The sequence below is a fragment of the Salvelinus sp. IW2-2015 genome, unplaced genomic scaffold, assembly GCF_002910315.2.
Source record: "Salvelinus sp. IW2-2015 unplaced genomic scaffold, ASM291031v2 Un_scaffold3602, whole genome shotgun sequence".
NCBI lineage: Eukaryota > Metazoa > Chordata > Actinopteri > Salmoniformes > Salmonidae > Salvelinus > Salvelinus sp. IW2-2015.
Genome location: NW_019944880.1, coordinates 34,287 through 40,106, shown reverse-complemented (window position 1 = coordinate 40,106; position 5,820 = coordinate 34,287). Strand labels below are relative to the sequence as shown.

Below are 5,820 nucleotides of genomic sequence, written 5' to 3'. Positions count from 1 at the left end.
CGTTACATTTCAGCATTTTGATTGTTGGTTAATACATTATTCACATCCCCAAAAAATTTAAATCCAAAAGCGCATAATCCAAAACCATACTCCAAAACGATACGGCAATCAGTAGAACTGCCTCATCCACTGGAGTAAAACTAAAGTCCCGTGAAGCCTTGCCGTTGCAATGGTCCAAAATCACCCAGAAAAAAAAGAATGTTTCAGTAATTCAGTAGTTAACACTCCTAGTGTGAAGACAACCGGTCACAGTGTCACGTTGGAGACTTCCATCCATTCCASCTCCTCCAAAACAGATACTTGAGTCCTTACAGGATATCCTCAACCAGTAGAATGTTTGTATCACTCCAGCTCCAAGCTTCCAAAGCATTCAACAAGACCCCCCCCCCCTAGACTCTGAATAAGGCAACACTACARTACAGTGGTGGGTATGAGTCAAATAGTGCGTGGTTGATACTTCTGCCTCTATAAGTAAAACTTCAATACAAATCTATTTTTTTATAGATGTGTTTTAAAATATGTGTCTCTAAACTTTCCCCCTTGGAGAGAGAGCGAGAGGGCATCAAAAGTCTTTGTTCTCCAAAACTACTTTTAGGTAGTCCACTCCTTTTTCCTTCCTGTATGTACTCTTTCTCTCTCTCTCTCTCTCCCTCGCTCTCTCTCTCTCTCTCTGAAGCCTGGCTCGATGAAACCAAAACTTTCAGTAAACCTCAGAGCTCGAAAAGTATTTTCTATTCTAGTTCATTTTCCATTTCCGGCAAATGAGCATAGCTGTTGGGTATGACAACAACATCAAACCTCAACAAATACAGTTTCCGTTGACATTTTCACAGATCTACAGTCTGGAGCCCTGAAATACTGTAGGCATCTGCCATGTTTCAGAGCCTGTGTCTTTTGACTGTGTTTCAACATTTCACTTGAACACATTACAATTTTTTAAATGCTGAAGAGAGACAAGGATGAAATTAAAACCAGATCAGTGTGTGATAGTTCGAAACAGTTTCTCTTTATTGGCAGTAAGGTCTTACAGTAGGTACAGTATCAGCAGTTTCATTAGGTACAATATCRTTTTCTGTTTAGGTACAGGGCAGTTTAGTGGCGTCTTCAAGCCGCTAACTGTCTAGCCAAAGTAGTACAACTCTCAACGTAGTACTCTCGAGGTAGTACAACTCTCAACGTAGTACTCTCAAGGTAGTACAACTCTCAATGGTAGTACAACTCTCAATCGTAGTACTCTCAAGGTAGTACAACTCTCAACGTTTGTACTCTCAAAGCCTAGTACAGACTCTCAATGTAGTACTCTCAAGTGTAAGTACAACTCAACGTTGTACTCTCAAGGTAGTACAGCTTCTCAACGCAGTACTCTCAACGTAGTACAAACTCTCAACGTAGTACTCTCAAGGTAGTACAACTCTGCACAACACAAGGGTACTAGAGTAAACATCCAGGAATATTGCATGTACAGTAATATAGTCAACACGAACACTTCAGAGCTGTCTCAAGGTCATAGTATGGCTTCAGTACTAAACCCTCAGTAAACCACCAAAACATTACTCAACACACTGTTTTAGTTTTAGCTAAGTTTTAGATTTTTACTTTTGGTCTGTTGTTACACACGCTTTTTAAATAAACACTACAAGAGTTGAATACAGATTAATGGCAACGTATTCTCCCCGCACCAACAAGTATTTAGTGAACAGATGTCCAGTCGTACAGTAGGAGATAAAAACCCTTTCCCCTCAGTAGTAGGAACAACACAAAACAGCTGTTTGAGGCTCGCACCTCTCCTTGTGTTGCCCTCCAAACATGTACATTTCATTAAAGCATACATACATATGTACAGCTTATATCAGATATATAAATAGTTACTACTGTGGTTTATATGTCGGACAAAGAGAGAACTAATCACAACATTCAAGTCCATTAGTAGTACATAAGGAGGAACTCATAGGCTTGCATCCTAAACCTCTAGATAGTTCACTACTTGTGATCAGAGCTCTATGGGCCTGGTCAAATATAGTGCACTTTAAAGACTCTAGGGTCCCATTTGGAACGCAGGCCTTTGTCCTCTTGGCTAATATGGCCATTAAGCCCACATAGTGGATAGAAACAACTCTACTAACAGTAAACAATATGCACGGACGGTTAACATTTTATGTATTCAAAACTTTTTTTTTAAATCACAAATAATAATACAAAAATCATCCATAAGTAATACAAAAAGTGAAATGTTTCTCAATTCATTCGTCACACAACAAACAACAAATCCTGCAAATCAACAGACCTGTTAATGTCCTTATAGATATGCCTGATCACATTATTTTTTAATGGTCCTTATAGATATGCCTGTCACATTATGTTTTAATGGTCCTTAAGAGATATGCCTGATCACATTATGTTTAATGGTCCTTTAGATATGCCTGATCACATTATGTTAATGGTCCTTATAATATGCCTGACACTTATTTTAATGGTCCTATAGATATGCCTGATCACATTATGTTTAATTGGTCCTTATAGATATGCCTGATCACATTAATGTTTAATGGCACTTTCAGATGTAGTGTATATATATTCCTCCATCATGCATATTCATGGTTTGCACCTCCATCACTCGGTCGTGTCATGCCATTGTTATGAACGTTGTCAAGCCGCCCTCTACCGGAGGCATTCTGGTCGGAGGCTAACTACTGTTTAGTCAAAATTACACGACAGTGCATGGAAATACGATGATATTGCGAAAGTAGTCAAATATTTAGTAGGAAACAACTAAATGCCAGGATTATCATGTCTTCAAATTTACTTTAGACATGGCAATGTTGTCATTAGCTAGTAAAGTTTGTCAAAAATAGCTAGCAATGCTAACGTTAGCTAGCTAAAATCCGGTGGCCTCCCCTCAATTTTAGCTAGCTAGTGAAAGTCAATCTGGCGACATTCAACGTTTTCCTACAAATTATTTGCCTCATTTTGAATGTCATTGCATTTCAAATCCACTGTAATGCGCTTTTGAGGAAATTTTCATCAGCGCTCAATGACGAGTAAAAAAACAACATTGTGACCAAACATGCAGCCCATGAATATAATGTACTTGAAGAGAAGCAGAATGTAGATTAAAGACCATCCGGCTATTGATCACTAAAACCCGAGACTGGAATACAAATATTACTCTGCTTCCCTACTGTTTCAGTGAAATAGTGAAATATTCAGTTTGAGGTTCCAGGCTACTAAACTATTCTAAAGCATGATCTGTATGGGCAAGCAGCTTTGATGAGAATAACTTTGACTGTTTGTGGGAATCGTCTTGTTGAGTTAGAAACCCTAGTGGAGTTAAGGAAATGACCTCATGGATGTCTTGTTTGAAGAGGAAGGAGCAGGGAGGGGTATTTGTTTTGTCTAGAATCCACCCTGAATACTACTCTGCTTTACTAGTAGACCATTGTGAAATGGAACGCTACTCAGGATGGATTCCAGGCTAGTAATTGTGCAACTCACTTAAGATTTTTAGGAATTACCAGAAAAGTTTGAAGGGAATCATGTCCAATCTACAGTTGAAGTTGGAAGTTTACATACACTTAGGTTGTTGGAGTCATTAAAAGTCATTTTTCAACCACTCCACAAATTTCTTGTTAACAAACTGTAGTTTTGGCAATTTTTCCAACAATTGTTTACAGACAGATTATTTCACTTATAATTCACCGAATCACAATTCCAGTGAGTCAGAAGTTTACATACACTAAGTTAACTGTGCCTTTAAACAGCTTGGAAAATTCCAGAAAATTATGCCATGCTTTAGAAGCTTCTGATAGGCTAATTGACATCATTTGAATCAATTGGAGGTGTACCTGTGGATGTATTTCAAGGCCTACCTTCAAACTCAGTGCCTCTTTGCTTGACATCATGCAAAAATCTAAAGAAATCAGCCAAGACCTCAGAAAAACAATTGTAGACCTCCACAAGTCTGGTTCATCCTTGGGAGCAATTTCCAAACGCCTGAAGTTACCACGTTCAGCTGTACAAACAATAGTACGCAAGTATAAACACCATTGGGCCACGCAGCCGTCATACCGCTCAGGNTGATCACATTATGTTTAATGGTCCTTATAGATATGCCTGATCACATTATGTTTAATGGTCCTTATTGATATGCCTGATCACATTATGTTTAATGGCACTTTCAGATGTAGTGTATATATATTCCTCCATCATGCATATTCATGGTTTGCACCTCCATCACTCGGTCGTGTCATGCCATTGTTCAAGCCGCCCTCTACCGGAGGCATTCTGGGCGGAGGCTAACTACTGTTTAGTCAAAATTACCCTACAGTGCATGGAAATACGATGATATTGCGAAAGTAGTCAAATATTGAGTAGGAAACAACTTAATGCCAGCATTATCATGTCTTCAAAATGTACTTTAGACATGGCAATGTTGTCATTAGCTAGTAAAGTTAGTCGAAAATAGCTAGCAATGCTAACGTTAGCTAGCTAAAATCCGGTGGCCTCTCCTCAATTTTAGCTAGCTAGTGAAAGTCAATCTGGCGACATTCAACGTTTTCCTACAAATTATTTGCCTCATTTTGAATGTCATTGCATTTCCAATCCACTGTAATGCGCTTTTGATGAAATCTTCATCAGCGCTCAATGACGATGCATTTAGTAAAAAAACAACATTGTGACCAAACATGCAGCCCATGAATATAATGTACTTGAAGAGAAGCAGAATGTAGATTATAGACCACTCGGCTATTGATCACTAAAACCCGAGACTGGAACACAAATATTACTCTGCTTCCCTACTGTTTCAGTGAAATAGTGAAATATTCAGTTTGAGGTTCCAGGCTACTAAACTATTCTAAAGCATCATGATCTGTATGGGCAAGCAGCTTTGATGAGAATAACTTTGGCTGTTTGTGGGAATCGTCTTGTTGAGTTAGAAACCCTAGTGGAGTTAAGGAAATGACCTCATGGATGTCTTGTTTGAAGAGGAAGGAGCAGGGTGGGGTATTTGTTTTGTCTAGAGTCCACCCTGAATACAACTCTGCTTTACTAGTGAGACCATTGTGAAATGGAACGCTACTCAGGATGGATTCCAAGCTAGTAATTGTGCAACTCACTTCAGATTTTCAGGAATTACCAGAAAAGTTTGAAGGGAATCATGTCCAATCTACAGTTGAAATCAGAAGTTTACATAAACTTAGGTTGTTTGAGTCATTAAAACTTATTTTTCAACCACTCCACAAATTTCTTGTTAACAAACTGTAGTTTTGGCAAGTTGGTTAGGACATCTACTTTGTGCATGACAATAGTAATTTTTCCAACAATTGTTTACAGACAGATTATTTCACTTATAATTCACTGTATCACAATTCCAGTGAGTCAGAAGTTTACATACACTAAGTTAACTGTGCCTTTAAACAGCTTGGAAAATTCCAGAAAATGATGCCATGCTTTAGAAGCTTCTGAAAGGCTAATTGACATCATTTGAGTCAATTGGAGGTGTACCTGTGGATGTATTTCAAGGCCAACCTTCAAACTCAGTGCCTCTTTGCTTGACATCATGCAAAAATCTAAAGAAATCAGCCAAGACCCCAGAAAAAGAATTGTAGACCTCCACAAGTCTGGTTCATCCTTGGGAGCAATTTCCAAACGCCTGAAGTTACCACGTTCATCTGTACAAACAATAGTACGCAACTATAAACACCATTGGGCCACGCAGCCGTCATACCGCTCAGGAAGGAGACGCGTTCTGTCTCCTAGAGATGAATGTATTTGGTGCGAAAAGTGCATTAATAACCAGAACCAACAAGCAAGGACCTTGTG

General features: G+C 38.8%; 1 long non-coding RNA gene across 1 annotated transcript; it reads right to left on the bottom strand.

The window, feature by feature from the left end:
• Positions 1-984: 984 nt before the first annotated feature.
• Positions 985-4,067, bottom strand: LOC139025939 (uncharacterized). Its single transcript, XR_011477627.1, has 2 exons — positions 1,382-4,067; positions 985-1,265 (listed from the first exon to the last, which is right to left on the bottom strand). It is a non-coding gene; the product is annotated as an uncharacterized lncRNA (long non-coding RNA).
• Between the last annotated feature and the right edge of the window lie 1,753 nt (positions 4,068-5,820).